The following is a 17,668-nucleotide window of genomic DNA, read 5'->3' as shown; positions in this document are numbered from 1 at the left end:
GAAATCCAGGACACAATGAGAAGACCAAACCTAAGGATTATAGGCATAGATGAGAGTGAAGATTTACAACTTAAAGGGCCAGCAAATATCTTCAATAAAATTATGGAAGAAAACTTCCCTAACCTAAAGAGAGAGATGCCCATGAATATACAAGAAGCCTACAGAACTCTAAACAGACTGGACCAGAACAGAAATACCTCCTGTCACATAATAATCAAAACCCCAAATGTACTAAACAAAGAAAGAATATTAAAGGCAGTAAGAGAAAAAGGCCAGTAACATATAAAGGAAGACCTATCAGAATCACAGCAGACTTTTCACCTGAGACTATGAAAGCTAGAAGATCCTGGGCAGATTTCATGCAGACTCTATGAGAACACAAATGCCAGTCAAAATGACTATACCCAGCAAAACTCTCAATCACCATAGATGGAGAAACTAAGTTATTCCATGACAAAAACCAAATTTCCCCAATATCTATCCACAAACCCAGCCCTACAAAGAACAATAAGAGGAAAACACCAATACAAGGAGAGAAACTTCTCCCTGGAAAAAGCAAGATAGTAACCTTCTCTCATCAAACCCAAAAGAAGTTAACCAATCAAATTTAAAAAAAAAACATCAAAAATGACAGGAAGTAACAATCACTTTTCCTTAATATCTCTTAACATCAATGGACTCAATGCCCCAATAAAAAGACATAGACTAACCAACTTGACATGTAAACAGGACCCTACATTTTGCTGCATACAGGAAACACACCTCAGGGACAAAGACAAACAATACCTTAGAGTAAAAGGCTGGAAAACAACTTTACAAGCAAATGGTCTCAGGAAACAAGCAGGAGTAGCCATTCTAATATCAGATAAAATTGACTTTCAACCCAAAGTCATCAAAAGAGACTCTAAGAGACACTTCTTGCTGGTCAAAGGAAAAATACAACAAGAAGAACTCTCAATCCTGAACATCTATGCTCCAAAGGCAAGGGCACCCTCATTCATAAAAGAAACTTTATTAAATCTCAAAGCACACATTGAACCTAACACAATAATTGTGGGTGACTTCAATACTTTACTTTCCTCAATGGACCGATAAGGAAAACAGAAACTGAACAGGGACATAATGAAACTAATTGAAGCTTTGGACGAATTAGATTTAACAGATATATATAGAACATTCTATCCTAAAGCAAAAGAATATACCTTTTTCTCAGTACCTCATGGTACCTTCTCCAAAATCGACCATATAATTGGTCACAAGACAGACCTCAACAAAAATAAGAAGATCACACTAATCCCATGCCTCCTATCAGATCACTATGGAGTAAAAGTGGTCTTCAATCACAACAAAAACAACTGAAAACCCACATACACGTAGAAACTGAACAATATTCTACTCAATGATACCTTGGTCAAGGAAGAAATAAAGAAAGAAATTAAAGACTTTTTAGAACTTAATGAAAATGAGGATACAACATAACCAAATCTATGGGACACAATGAAAGCAGTGCTAAGAGGAAAACTCATAGCCCTGAGTGCCTCCAAAAAAAAAAAAAAATGGAGAGAGCATACACTAACAGCTTAATGAAACACCTGAAAGCCCTGGAATAAAAAGAAGCTAGTTCACCCAGGAGGAGTAGAAGGCAAGAAATCATCAAACTCAGGGTAGAAATCAATCAAGTAGAAACAAAGAAAACCATACAAAGAATCAACAAAACCAGGAGCTGGTTCTTTGAGAAAATCAACAAGATAGATAAACCTTAGCCAGACTAACCAAAGGGCCCAGAGACAGTATCCAGATTAACAAACTTAGAAATGAAAAGGGAGATATAACAACAGAAACTGAGGAAATTCAAAAAATCCTTAGGTCCTACTACAAAAGCCTATGCTCAACACAACTGGAGAATCTGGAGGAAATGGACAATTTCCTAGACAGATATTCCTAGAAAAGAAGACCTCAGAAAAATGGAAAAATCTGCCATGCTTGAGGATCTGCAGGACTAATATAGTTAAAATGAACATCTTGCCAAAAGTGATCTAGAGATTCAATGCAATTCCCATCAAAATCCCAACTCAGTTCTTCACGGAGTTAGAAAAAGTAATTTTCAAATTCATCTGGGATAACAAAAAAACCCAGGGTACCTAAAACTATTCTCAACAACAAAAGAAATTCTGGGGGAATCAGTATCCCTGACTTCAAGCAATACTACAGAACAATAGTGTTAAAAACTGCATGGTATTGGCACAGTTATAGACAAGTGGACCAATGGAATAGAATTGAAGATCCAGAAATGAATCCACACACATATTGTCACTTGATCTTCGACAAAGGAGCCAAAAACATCCAGTGGAAAAAAGATAGCCTTTTCAACAAATGGTGCTGGTTCAATTGGAAGTCATCATGCAGAAGAATGCGAATTGATCCATTCTTATCTCCATGTACTAAACTTCACTCCAAGTGGATCATGGACCTCCATGTAAAACCAGACACACTGAAACTAATAGAAAAGAAACTGAGGAAGACCCTAGAGGACATGGGCATGGAGGAAAAATTCCTGAACAGATCATCAATAGCTTATGCTCTAAGATCAAGACTTGACAGATGGGACCTCATAAAATTACAAAGTTTCTGTAAGGCAAAGGACACTGTTAAAATGACAAAACGGCAACCATCAAATTGGGAAAGGATATTCACCAACCCTACATCTGATAGAGGGCTAATATCCAATATATACAAAGAACTCAAGAAGTTAGACCCCAGGGAACCAAATAAACCTATTAAAAATGGGGTACAGATCTAAACAAAGAATTTTCACCTGAAGAAATTCAGATGGCCGAGAGGCACCTTAAGAAGTGCTCAACATCATTAGTCATTAGGGAAATGCAAATCAAAACAACCCTGAGATTTCATCTCACACCAGTCAGAATGGCTAAGCTCAAAAATTCAGGAGACAGCAGGTGTTGGCGAGGATGTGGAGAAAGAGGAACACTCCTCCACTGCTGGTGGGGCTGTAAGATAGTACAATCACTTTGAAAATCAGTCTGGCAGTTCCTCAGAAAACTGGACATGACACTTCCAGAGGACCCTGCTATACCTCTCCTGGGCATATACCCAAAGGATTTCCCGGCATGCAATAAAGACACATGCTCCATTATGTTCATAGCAGCCTTATTTATAATAGCCAGAAGCTGGAAATAACCCAGATGCCCTTCAAAGGAGGAATGAATACAGAAAATGTGGTAGATTTACACAATGGAATACTACTCAGCAATTAGAAACAATGAATTCACAAAATTTTTAGGCAAATGATTTGATCTGGAAAATATTATCCTAAGTGAGGTAACCCAGTCACAAAAGAATACACATGGAATGCAATCTCAGATACGTGGATATTAATTAGCCCAGAAGCCCTGAATACCCAAGGCACAAATCGCATAACAAATGACTCCCATGAAGAAGTATGGAGAAGGTCCTGATCCTGGAAAAGATTGATCTAGCATTGGAGGGGAATATAAGGACAGAGAAAAAAAGGAGGGAGGTGATTGGAGAATGGATGGAGAGAAGAAGGTTTATGGGACATATGGGGAGGGGGGATCTGGGAAAGGGGAAATCATTTGGAATGTAAACAAAGAATATAGAAAATAAAAATAATAAAAAAAAGTCTGGTTGAATTCTGCACTAAAATCTTCTGGGCATAGGCTTTTTGATTTGTTTTGGTTTGGGTTGGAAGTCTTTCAAATACTGCTTCTATTTCACTGTAAGCTATAGGTCTATTTAAAATGCGTCTCTGATTTTGGTTTAACCCTTGTAAATGGTATGTGTTGAGAAAAATTATCCATTTCTTTTAGACTTTCCAATTTGTTCACATACAGGATTTTAAAGTATGTCCTTATGATTCCCTGTGTTTCCTTGGTGTATGTCATTATATCCCCCTTTTCATTTCTAATTTTGTTAATTTACGTGTTATTTCTTCCCTTTAACTAATTTGGCTAGGGGTTTAATAATCTTACTTATTTTCTCAAAAAAAAAAAAACCCACCAAAACAAAACATTGATTCATTGATTCTTAGCATTGTGTTGTGTGTGTGTGTGTGTGTGTGTGTGTGTGTGTATGAGTATGTGTGTGTGTGTGTGTAGGTGAGGCTATTCCTATTCCTTTTAAGTGTGAGTTCTATTTGTTGTAGAGTTTTCAGTTGTGTTATAAATTAATAGAATGAGATATCTTTAATTATGTTATATATGCTTAGTACTTGAAACTTGCCTCTTAGAACTACGCTCATCCTGTCTCACAGGTTTAGCTATGTTGTGTATTTATTTTCATTCAATTGGAGAACATTTTAAATTATGTCTTAACCTCTTTATCATTTAGTGGAGAGTTGTGCAGTTTCCATGCATTTGTAAGTTTTTTTTGCTATTTTTGTTGTTTGTTGATGATATTCAACTTTAATCTGTCATGGTCAGATAGGATAGGTTGCAGGGAGTTATTTCAGTTTTCTTGTGTCTACTGAGATTTTCTTGTCTGAGTATATGGCTAAGTTTAAGGAAAGATCCAGGGGCTGTTAAGAAGGAGCTATATTCTTTTGTGTTTTTGTGAAATGTTCTGTAAATGTTAGCTCAATTTAGTTTATAACATCAGTTAGCTCAAGAATTTCTCAGTTTAGCTTTTATGTGGAGAACTTGTCTATTCAGGAGAGCAGAATCTGAGTGTGTGTGAGTGTCAAAATGTGGTCTAAGCTACAGTGTTATTTCTTTCATAAACTTGGGTTCCTCTTTTTTTGGGAATAGTCATTAAATATGGCAGTGTCTCCTTGGTGAGCTTTTCCATTGAGGGGTATATCATGTCCAAATATCTTCTGATTTGATTTGGTTTGAAGTCTAATTTATCTGATCATAAAATAGATACACCTGATTGCTTCTCAGGTCAATTTGCTTAGAATATCTTCTTCAGTTCTTTACCCTGAGGTGATATCTATCCTTCATGTTGAGGTATGCTATTTAGACACATCAGAAGGATAGATTTTTTCACAAGATCTACAGGCTGTATCATTGTATTGGGAATTAAGGCAATTGACACTATGAGAAATCAATGAGCAATATTTTTTTAATTCCAGATATTTTGCTTGTGTGTGTGTGTGTGTGTGTGTGTGTGTGTGTGTCTTTGTCTGTGCCTTATGATTTTCTGGTTTGAGATTATTTCCTCCCTGTTTTCTGGGTGTGTAGATAACATTTTCATGTTGAAGTTTTCCTTCTTTTTTAAATATTTTTATTTTCTATATTCTTTGTTTACATTCCAAATGATTTCCCCTTTCCCAGATCCCCCCTCCCCATATGTCCCATGAACCTTCTTCTCTCCATCCATTCTCCAATCACCTCCCTCCTTTTTCTCTGTCCTTATATTCCCCTCCAATGCTAGATCAATCTTTTCCAGGATCAGGACCCTCTCCATACTTCTTCATGGGAGTCATTTGTTATGCGATTTGTGCCTTGGGTATTCAGGGCTTCTGGGCTAATTAATATCCACTTATCAGAGATTGAATTCCAGGTGTATTCATTTGTGATTGGGTTACCTCACTTAGGATGATATTTTCCAGATCAAACCACTTGCCTAAAAATTTTGTGAATTCATTGTTTCTAATTGCTGAGTAGTATTCCATTGTGTAAATCTACCACATTTTCTGTATCCATTCCTCCTTTGAGGGGCATCTGGTTTATTTCCAGCTTCTGGCTATTATAAATAAGGCTGCTATGAACATAATGGAGCATGTGTCTTCATTGCATGCCGGGAAATCCTTTGGGTATATGCCCAGGAGAGGTATAGAAGGGTCCTCCGGAAGTGTCATGTCCAGTTTTCTGAGGAACTGCCAGACTGATTTCCAAAGTGGTTGTACCATCTTACAGCCCCACCAGCAGTGGAGAAGTGTTCCTCTTTCTCCACATCCTCCCCAACACCTGCTGTCTCCTGAGATTTTGACCTTAGCCATTCTGACTGGTGTAAGGTGAAATCTCAGGGTTGTTTTGATTTGCATTTCCCTAATGACTAATGATGTTGAGTACTTCTTAAGGTGCCTCTCAGCCATCTGTATTTCTTCAGGTGAAAATTCTTTGTTTAGATCTGTACCCCATTTTTAATAGGTTTATTTGGTTCCCTGGGGTCTAACTTCTTGAGTTCTTTGTATATATTGGATATTAGCCCTCTATCAGATGTAGGGTTGGTGATATTCTTTCCCAATTTGATGGTTGCCGTTTTGTCATTTTAACAGTGTCCTTTGCCTTACAGAAACTTTGTAATTTTATGAGGTCACATTTGTCAATTCTTGATCTTAGAGCATAAGCTATTGGTGTTCTGTTCAGGAACGTTTCCCCTGTGCCCATGTCCTCAAAGGTCTTCCGCAGTTTCTTTTCTATTAGTTTCAGTGTGTCTGGTTTTACATGGAGGTCCTTGATCCACTTTGAGTGAAGTTTAGTACATGGAGATAAGAATGGATCAATTCGCATTCTTCTGCATGATGACCTCCAATTGAACCAGCACCATTTGTTGAAAAGGCTATCTTTTTTTTCCACTGGATGTTTTTGGCTCCTTTGTTCAAGATCAAGTGACAATAGGTGTCATTACTGGATCTCAGTTCTATTTCATTGGTCCACTTGTCTGTAACTGTGCCAATACCATGCAGTTTTTAACACTATTGTTCTGTAGTATTGCTTGAAGTCAGGGATACTTATTCCCCCAGAATTTTTTTGTTGTTGAGAATAGTTTTAGCTATCCTGTGTTTTTTGTTATTCTAGATGAATTTGAAAATTGCTTTTTCTAACTCTGTGAAGAACTGAGTTGGGATTTTGATGGGGATTGCATTGAATCTGTAGATCGCTATTGGCAAGATGGCCATTTTAACTATATTAATCCTGCAGATCCACAAGCACGGCAGATTTTTCCATTTTCTGAGGACTTCTTCGATTTCCTTCTTCAGAGACGTGAAGTTCTTGTCATATAGATCTTTTACTTGTTTGGTTAGAGTCACACCAAGATACTTTATATAGTTTGTGGCTATTGTGAAGGGTGTCATTTCTCTAATTTCTTTCTCAGCCTGCTTATCCCTTGAGTATAGGAAGGCAATTGATTTGCTTGAGTTGATTTTATAACCAGCCACTTTGCTGAAGTTGTTTACCAGCTGTAGGAGTTCTCTGGTGGAGGTTTTCAGGTCACTTAAGTATATTATCATGTTATCCACAAATAGTGATAATTTGACTTCTTCCTTTCCAATTTGTATCCCCTTGTATCTTCCTTATGTTGTCTAATTGCTCTAGCTAGAACTTCAAGTACTATATTGAAAAGATATGGAGAGAGTTTACAGCCTTGTTTAGTCCCTGATTTTAGTGGGATTGCTTATGTTTCTCTCTGATTAGTTTGATATTGGCTACCAGTTTGCTGTATATTGCTTTAACGATGTTTAGGTATGGGCCTTGAATTCCTGTTCTTTCCAAGACTTTTAGCATGAAAGGATGCTGAATTTTGTCAAATGCTTTTTCTGCATCTAATGAGATGATCATATGTTTTTTTCTTTGAGTTTGTTTATGTAGTGGATAGCATTGATGTATTTCCTTATATTGAACCATCCCTGCATCCCTGGGATGAAGCCTACTTGATCATGGTGGATGATCATTCTGATGTGTTCTTGGATTCGGGTGGCAAGAATTTTATTAAGTATTTTTGCATCAATATTCATAAGGGAAATTGGCTTGAAGTTCTCTTTCTTTGTTGGATCTTTGTGTGGTTTTGGTATCAGCGTATTTGTGGCTTCATAGAATGAGTTGGGTAGAGTTCCTTCTGTTTCTATTTGTGGAATAGTTTGAAGAGTATTGGTGTTAGGTCTTCTATGAAGGTCTGATAGAATTCTCCACTGAAGCCATCTGGTCCCATGCTTTTATTGGTTGGGAGACTTCCTATGACCCTTTTTATTTCTTCAGGTGTTATGGGATTGTTTAGTTGATCTATTTGGTCCTGATTTAGTTTTGGTGTTGGATATCTGTCTAGGAAACTGTCCATTTCCTCCAGATTCTCCAGTTGTGTTGAGTGTAGGCTTTTGTAGTAGGATCTAAGGATTTTTTGAATTTCCTCAGTTTCTGTTGTTATATCTCCCTTTTCATTTCTAAGTTTGTTAATCTGGATACTGTCTCTGGGCCCTTTGGTTAGTCTGGCTAAGGGTTTATCTATCTTGTTGATTTTCTCAAAGAACCAGCTCCTGGTTTTGTTGATTCTTTTTATGGTTTTCTTTGTTTCTACTTGATTGATTTCCACCCTGAGTTTGATGGTTATCTGCCTTTTACTCCTTCTGGGTGGAATAGCTTCTTTTTGTTTCAGGTCTTTCAGGTGTTTCATTAAGTTGTTAGTGTATGTTCTCTCCATTTCTTTTGGAGGCACTCAGGGCTATGAGTTTTCCTCTTAGCACTGCTTTCATTGTGTCCCATAGATTTGGGTATGTTGTGTCTTCATTTTCATTAAGTTCTAAAAAGTCTTTAATTTCTTTCTTTATTTCTTCCTTGACCAAGGCATCATTGAGTAGGATATTGTTCAGTTTCTATGTGTATGTGGGTTTTCTGTTGTTTTTGTTGCTATTGAAGACCACTTTTACTCCATAGTGATCTGATAGAAGTCATGGGATTAGTTCGATCTTCTTATATTTGTTGAGGTCTGTCTTGTGACCAATTATATGGTTGATTTTGGAGAAGGTACCATGAGGTGCTGAGAAAAAGATATATTCTTTTGCTTTAGGATAGAATGTTCTCTATATATTTGCTAACTCTAATTGGTCCAAAGCTTCAATTAGTTTCACTGTGTCTTTGTTCAGTTTTTTTTTTTTTCCTGATCGGTCCATTGAGGAAAGTGCAGTGTTGAAATCACCCACAATTACTGTGTTAGGTGCAATGTGTGCTTTGAGCTTCAGTATTTCTTTTATGAATGAAGTTGCCCTTCCATTTGAAGCATAGATGTTCAGGATTGAGAGTTCTTGTTGTATTTTTCCTTTGACCAGCAAGAAGTGTCTCTCAGAGTCTCTTTTAATGACTTTGCGATGAAAGTCAATTTTTTCTGATATTAGAATGGCTACTCCAGCTTGTTTCCTGAGACCATTTGCTTGTAAATTTGTCTTCCAGCCTTTTAACCTAAGGTAGTGTTTGTCATTGACACTGAGGTGTGTTTCCTGTATGCAGCAAAATGTAGGGTCCTGTTTACGCATCCAGTCAGTTAGTCTGTCTTTTTATTGGTGCATTGAGCCCATTGATGTTATTTTTTAAAATTTGATTGGTTAACTTCTTTTGGGTTTGATGAAAGAAGGTTACTATCTTGCTTTTTCCAGGGTGAAGTTTCTACCTTGTATTGGAGTTTTCCTCCTATTATCCTTTGTATGGCTGGGTTTGTGGATAGGTATTGGGTAAACTTGGGTTTGTCATGGAATATGTTAGTTTCTCCATCTATGGTGATTGAGAGTTTTGCTGGGTATAGTAGTTTTGGCTGGCATTTGTATTCTCTTAGAGTCTGCATGAGATCTGCCCAGGATCTTCTAGCTTTCATAGTCTCAGGTGAGAAAGTGATTCTGATAGGTCTTCCATTATATGTTACTTGGCCTTTTTCTCTTACTGCCTTTAATATTCTTTCTTTGTTTAGTACATTTGGGGTTTTGATTATTATGTGACAGGAGGTATTTCTGTTCTGGTCCAGTCTGTTTGGAGTTCTGTAGGCTTCTTGTATATTCATGGGCATCTCTCTCTTTAGGTTAGGGAAGTTTTCTTCCATAATTTTATTGAAGATATTTGCTGGCCCTTTAGGTTGTAAATCTTCACTCTCATCTATGCCTATAATCCTTAGGTTTGGTCTTCTCATTGTGTCCTGGATTTCCTGGATGTTTTGAGTTACATGCTTTTTGCATTTTGCATTTTCTTTAACTGTTAAGTCCATGGTTTCTATGGTATCTTCAGCATCTGAGATTATTTTTTCTATCTCTTGTATTCTGTTGTTCATATCTGCATCTATGTCCCCTGATTTCTTCCCAAGGTTTTCTATCTCCAAAGTTGTCTCCCTTTGAGTTTTTTTAGTTTTTTCTACTTCTGATTTTAGATCCTGGATGGTTTTGCTTAGCTCCTTCACTTGCTTGTTTGTGCTTTCCTGTAATTCTTTAAGAGCTTTTTGTGTTTCCTCTTTCATGACCTCAGCCTGTTGACCAAAGTTCTCCTGTATTTCTTTAATTGATTTTTGTGTTTCCTCCTTATTGGCTTTTGTAGTCTCCTGAATTTCTTTCAATGATTTTTGTGTTTCCCTTGTAAGGGCTTCTAACTTTTGATCCATTTTCTCCTGAATTTCTTTAAGTATATCTTTCATGTGTTCCTTTACCAGCCTCATGACCAGTGATTTTAAATCCAAATCTTGTTTTTCTGGTGTGATGGGGTATCCAGGACACACTGTTAAAGGAAAATTGGGTTCAGATGCTGCCATATTGCCTTGATTTCTGTAAGTGATTTCCTGCGTTTGCCTTTTGCCATCTAGTTCTCACTGGTGTTAGTTGGTCTTGTCAATGCTGGACTCACCAGTGCAAGCTGCCTCTTCCCAGCTGGCCTCTGGTGCACAGCTGACTTCCTGCACTGCCTGGAGACAGGATGCTATGGCCCAGTCTGTTCAGATCCCGAAGCAGACACCTGAAGGCTCCTGCCTGGAGCCTTCTAGACTCACCAGAGCACACTGACTCCTCCCAACTGGCCTCCCGAGTGCCCCTCTTGCCTTTTGCAGGACCTGGAGATGTGGTGTTTTATCCCAGGCTGTTCTGGATCCTGAAGCAGAGATCTGAAGGTTCCTGCCAGAGGCCTCAGGACTGGAACCTAAGCTCTGTGGTGCTGACACACCAGAGCAAGCTGTGTGCTCCCAGTCTGCCTCCTGGTGCACACCAGGCCTCTTGCACTTCCTGGAGACCCCGTGCTGTAGCCCAGGCTATTCAGATCCTGAAGCAGACACCTGAAGGCTCCCGCTGGGGCCTGCTAGACTCACCAGAGCACACTGACTCCTCCCAGTGGGCCTCCGGGGTGCCCCTCTGGCCTCTTGCAGGACCTGGAGAAGTGGTGTTGTAGCCCAGGCTCTTCTAGATCCCGAAGTGGAGATCTGAAGGCTCCTGCCAGAGGCCTCAGGACTGGAACCTAAGGCTGAAGTTTTCCTTCTAATGCCTTCTGAAGTACATAATTTATGGAGAGATATGTCAATTTTGTTTTATCCTGGAATGTCTTACTTTCTTCTTCTATTGTGATTGAATGGTACTTGGGCTGGCATTATTGTCTTGTAGAATTTGGAGAAAAACCTCTGTTCCAACCCTCTTGGTTTTTAGAGTCTTCACTGAGAAGTAAGGCATTCTATTGGGTATGCTTTTATACCCTAGTTGGGTCTTTTCCCCTTACAGCTTTTAGTAGTCTTTCTTTGCTTCCATACATTTAATAGTTTGATTCCCACATGCTCACAGGACTTTTTTTTTTTTTTCTGGTTCAGTCTGTTTGGTGCTCTTTATGCTTCTAATGCCTTTACAGGCATCCCCTTCAACATGCTAGGGACATTTTCTTCAGCAATATTATGGAAAATATTTCCACGGCTTTGACCTGTGTTTCTCCCTCCTCTATACCTATAATTCTTAAATATGCTCTTTCTGTAGATTCCTAATATTTCTTAGTTTTTGTATGTCAGGATTGTTTTAGATTTAACAGTTACTCTGACCAAGGTATCCATTTCTTCTATCTTGTCTTCAATGCCTGAGATTCTCTCTTCTATCTCTGTTATTCTGCTTTTGAAGCTTGCCTCTGAGTCTCCAGTCCAAGTCCCTAAATATTTCATTTCCAGGCTTTCCTCAGTGGCATTTTTATTGGTTCTTTTTCCGCTCTCAGGTCTTTGACTGTTTTATTCCTTACCTTCCACTATTTGCTTATGTTTTTACAGATTGTGTTAACAGACTTATTAATATACTCTAAGGATTTCTAACATACTCATAAACATACTTTAAAAGCTTTAGTTTTGTGTTTCAGCTTTCTCATAGTGCTCAGGGCCTACCGTGGTAGGGTTGCTGAATTCATGTGAACACACTTTGTACTTGCTATTCTTAAATATTTTTTATGGTCTTTGTTGAGTAGGTATTTTGTTCCTTGCTCTTTGGTACTCTCTGAAGTTCTTAGGCAAGTATAGTGACTATATTGTTTGCTAGAAAGTGTTTCTGAGATCCTGATAGATGTGGATGCGGTCACTGTGATTCTGGGCAGAGGATGTAGATGTTGGCATGTAAAGTGTGTGTGTGTGTGTGTGTGTGTGTGTGTGTGTGTCCTAGGTATTATGATTTGACACTTTAAAACTTAGGGATTGTGAAGAACCCAGGAGGCACTCTTGAAGTAGAGAGACAGAAGGAGCAAAGCAGGGTGTTCAACTCATTCTTATTCTCCTAAGAATGGAGGAATGAAGGCAGGAAATGAGAGGAAGCCACACAGGTCACCTGGCACAGAGCAGAGCATGAGACTGGGTGATTGGATATAGATGAAAAGTAAAGAGCTGATGCTTGTGGACCTCTCTCACTGGCCTACTTGTTTCTCAGGCTGCTGTAGCTACTAGGTTCCTGAAGAATACCTACTAGATTTGGAGGTTAGTATAACAGGATGATTAGGGAGTACATTTGGAGGAGAAGATGTGCATGATCCTCTGAAGATGAGGGCAGAGAGAAGGCAGAAATAACGTTCTGCTCCAGCCGTGGGTCAGGAAATTGGATTTGGAGGAGAGGGAGTAAAATGTGGCAGTTAGGCTCCATGATTCTCTGGCCAGAGTGCTCTAAGCGTTCTCGAGGAATGTCTGCTGTAGTTGTTGGTTGGAATAAGCCAATGAGTAGGGGAAGGAAACTTTGCGATCTAAGCTGATTCATTGGAGAAGATGGTCTGCTATAAATCTGGGTATAAGACTGGAGGATTGTAATTGGAGGTAGGGGGAGAGGTGAACAGAAGTTGGCATACAAGTTTCCCTGACCTGAGTATATTTGTTTTTTAATTAAATGTACTGAAAACTATCCTACTAAATGTGTTCCATGGCCTGGAACTACTACTTACATATAGTCTCAGGAATTGATAAACCAGCTCATATACCATCACAAACATAATCTTTGCTGAAATTCTACATTGAGAATATATGATAGAATGTTTGATCCCAAAATAGAGCTATTCATTAATTTTAAATTTCATAAATAATAATGATACGTGTTTGGGATGTTGTGTTTCTTGTGTGAACACCTACTTTTTATCATCAGTCTATATAAAATATACAAAAGCTTATTTCTTGTATCAAAACATAAATTTGTACCCATTCACCTGTTTGTTTTGGTTCCCTTCACTTTAACTTGTCTGGATTAAGCATGTTTCACCTTCTTACTTGTTTACACTCTGCACAGGAGACAATTCACGTAATCTAAGTCTCTGATCTTGTTTGTTTCAGATTCATTATGCTCTCCAGATGTCTGTATGTTACTATGACTAACAAAATTTCAGTGTTTTTAGTATTGATGAATATCACTTCATTGTAAATGTGTTCTATATTTTATCATTCATATGTATGTGGCCAGCTCAGGTGATTGTTTATTTGCCCACTGAGAATAGTGCTATAGTAAATATGGAAATAAGGATCCCTTTTCAAAGTGATTTCTAATCTTTTGGGTACATTTTCATCAGTGAATTTACTGAATGATATAGCACACTTATAACCACAAATCAAAACAAACAACCCTCCATACAATTTTCCCTAGTAGCCTCGTAATTTACCTTCTCTCAAACTGTGTAAAGAGCCCCACTCTTCATATCCTAACTATATCTTATATCTTCCATCTTTTTTTTCTGAGAACAAATTCTAAACTATTTGCAGATGCTCCTATTAAGAAATCATGTCAGTTCACTTAAATCCAATTATCACTTACTTAGAGTTGAATTTCTTGAACATTATGGATATTAGTATCTTTTTAAATGTGTAGTTTGCAGAGTTTGTCTTCATTCTCCATGTTGTCCTTTTGCCATTTCATTTCTTTAGCTATGAAGTTCAATGCAATCCCAAGTATCTGTTACGTAAGTTAATTCCTTTTCTGAGAATTTTATACATGAATACAGTTTTTACATCATTTCTATCTCTCCCTCTTTCTCCACCAACTACTTCATGTCCCTGTCTTTTGCATTCATGACCTCTTCTTTAATAAATATTGCTACATATATATGCACCTATTTTATATAAGTATACAGATACTGAGTTTATTCATTGTTGGTCATACATGTGTATGTTTAGTGTTAACCACTTGGTATGCAGTAGAGTGTTTCAGTTGATTTCTTCTAATAGTTTGCAAGCTTTGTATTTAATACTTTAGCCTACTTTTGGATGCTTTTTATATATAAGGGAGAGTTGATACTCCCCGCATATAATTTTTTTAAAACATTTAGCAAAGAGAATATCTTTGTCCAGATGTAAGTTCTTGTTTCCTCTGCCAAAACTTATTTGGCTGTAAGAACACGCTTTCATTTCTGGGTTGTCTATTTTGTTGTGCTAATCCAGGTGGTATTTATGGCTAAATAATATCTCTACACCATGCAGTATACTTTTATATATTTATATTATACTTTGAAATAATATGGTGTGTTGCCTTCAGTTTTTAATTTATTTTTATTATTTTTAATTATTTAGAGAGTATGTGCACATGTGTGTAGGTGTCTTCCAAGGTGAAAGCTGTCAAATCCCCTTGGAGATGGAATTATAACTAGCTGTGAGTAACCAGATGTGGGTGCTAGAAACTGAACCCAGGTCCTCTGCAAGAGCAGTTAAGTACTTCTGACTACTGTGTCATCTCTTTAGGTTCTGATACCTACAGTTAAACCCCTTGGCTCTAAATGGCATTATTTTCCTACTGCTTGCAACCACATATGAATTATTTATGTGACAAAGTGGGTGGTTTTTATATCTCAGTACAAGTTCTAATTTATACTATCTAAAGATAAGTATTTGTGGGGTTGTTTTTATTGCTCAAGATACAGGGGATACAAATTCCGATATTATAGCCAATTTGAGTGAATATTTTTAAGGCCTTTTTCATTATCAGAAACTACTAAAAATCTATTCAAATATAGAAATACAATATATAAGTAAATACATATAATAAAAACAAATTAAAGATAATTTAGAAACAACACAACTTTAAGATGCTTTTATTAACAAAAATATATTGAATATTAAAATTCTGAAACCTATAGTAATTATATATATATGTATATATATTATATATATATTAGAGATACTCAGAAATTATCAGTAGACTAGTTTTATGTTTAGTCTAGAAACAGTAGGGTAAGAGAAATTATTCTGATATCAGTGTGTCTGTTTCTGTGTCTGTATGTATGTGTATGTGTGTGTGTGTTTGCATTTTAATTAGTCCCAAATAAATCACTTATTTAGAAATTCATAGTTCTGCATTTTAAAATAATGCTAACATACTCTATCAATAGCAATAACCCACTGAAGCTTTTATTTAAACACTTGAGTTCTACCAAAATAAGGATTCATGATTTGTCAACATATCTGTTACCTATGATGAGACAGAATGGAAAAATAATATTAAGAATGTTCTACTATTGAATGTTTGATTGTACTTAAGAGCTAAGTTTTATTGTGTGTTAAAATCAAAGTACTTGAATTTCAACTAGTCTTCTGTAAAACTTAAAATGCTGACTGCTAACTGAGATAATTGCTGGGACATGATTATTCCTGTAAGTTCTCACCCTTGTTAAGATGAGTTGGTTTTAGTTGTAGAAAAACATTGATTTTTGTACATGAACACCTGAAAACTGACACCAGGCAATAGACTGGGTAATTATAGGGCTCAGCTCCATTTGCCTACCTATGCTAGAGACTGCTAACTTGTGTTTATCTTATGTCCAAAAGTCACTGTTACTCAAGAGATGGATTCAGCCAGGCGGTGGTGGTGCACACCTTTAATCCCAGCACTTGGGAGGCAGAGGCAGGTAGATTTCTGACTTCGAGGCCAACCTGGTCTACAGAGTGAGTTCCAGGACAGCCAGGGCTATACAGAGAAACCCTGTCTCGAAAAACCAAAAAAAAAAAAAAAAAAAAAAAAAAAGAGAGAGAGAGAGAGAGAGAGAGAGAGAGGGATTCAACTCAAGTACTCAAGTGCCTAACTACATGAATAGAAAAGGCAAATACAATATGTGTACACAGGAGTATTATTCAGTCACCAAAGAGTGAATTTCTGGGGGCTGGAGAGATGGCTCAGTGGGTAAGAGCACTGACTGCTCTTCCAAGGGTCCTGAGTTCAAATTCCAGCACCCACATAGTGGCTCACAACCATCCATAAAGAGATATGACACCTTCTTCTGGTGTCTGAAGACAGCTACAGTGTACTTACATATAATAAATCTTTTTAAAAAAGAGTGAATTTCTGTGATTTGTAGAAATACATAAGGAACTCAAGGACACTATGTGATGTGAAATAAGTCCAACAACAAAAAAGACAAACACCACATATAGATTTTAAACACTAGCAATGATCTTAAAGGAGAAAAAGTCATTACTAGAACCTGGGGAGAATGTGGCAAGAGGATGAGTAGAGGATAGTAAATGAGTTAAGGTGTGCAACTATAGAGATTAACTTCAAACACTCCACAGCATAGCAATGTAAGTACACAAAACAAAACCAAGTACTTAAAATGAGCTAACAGAAACCAGATATGCTGGTACATGTCTTTAATCCCAGCACTCGGTTGTGGCAGGTATGTCTTTGTGAGTTCAAAGCCAGTCTGGTCTACATAGAGAGTTTCAGGCCAGATAAGGCTATACAATGAAACCCTGTCTCAACAACAACATAAAGCTAAAAGAGAGGAATATTTTTGAATATTCCTAACAGGAAATGATAGATATACAAAGTAATATACATTCTGTCAATTACCCAGGTCTGATCGATACATATTATGCATGTATTATGTGTATTGAAATGACATACAGTACCCCCAAAATACATACAACAAATGGGGTCTCAAGAAAGACATGTCAAAGGAAGTTCGGGGCTGCAGGAAACAATTCAGAGTAGAAGTTTGGAATTAGCTTGAATAGGGAATGAAGAATTCTGGAAATAAATGCAATATGGATAGATGAAAAATAGTTTAAGATACTTTGTTTGAATAAATTGACTGTTTAGGACCAAAGTACTTGTAACATATTTTAAGCTCCTAGGCACCTATGTGTTCAGTAGGACTTAAATTAATATAGTTTAACAGACTGTGTCATCTGTTCCTTGGACTCTGGTGAGCTGCTTTTGGAGCAACTTAAAATGTATGTGGCACTGGTTCTGTGTTGATGGCCCTCTACCTTTATCTAGCAACTCAGTCTCTGACTACTAGAGACAGATTCCCTAGAACTTCTTCCTAGGTTTGATCCAGTAAGAGGTGAGATCTGTCCCATTCCTGTTTCTCTACTGGGACTGGATTTTGGCACTTCTGTGTGGCTAGCAGCTTCTCTTGTGTGGCTGAAGCTCTCTAGCTTTCAGCTAACAACACACCTGGCTTTTCAGACTTAAAAATAGGAATTACCCTGAGTGCTTGTCCATCTCTGGTTGGTTTAATTTTGAACACAC

Source organism: Apodemus sylvaticus, chromosome 18 (assembly GCF_947179515.1).
Source record: "Apodemus sylvaticus chromosome 18, mApoSyl1.1, whole genome shotgun sequence".
Taxonomy (NCBI): domain Eukaryota; kingdom Metazoa; phylum Chordata; class Mammalia; order Rodentia; family Muridae; genus Apodemus; species Apodemus sylvaticus.
This window is presented reverse-complemented; position numbering follows the sequence as displayed.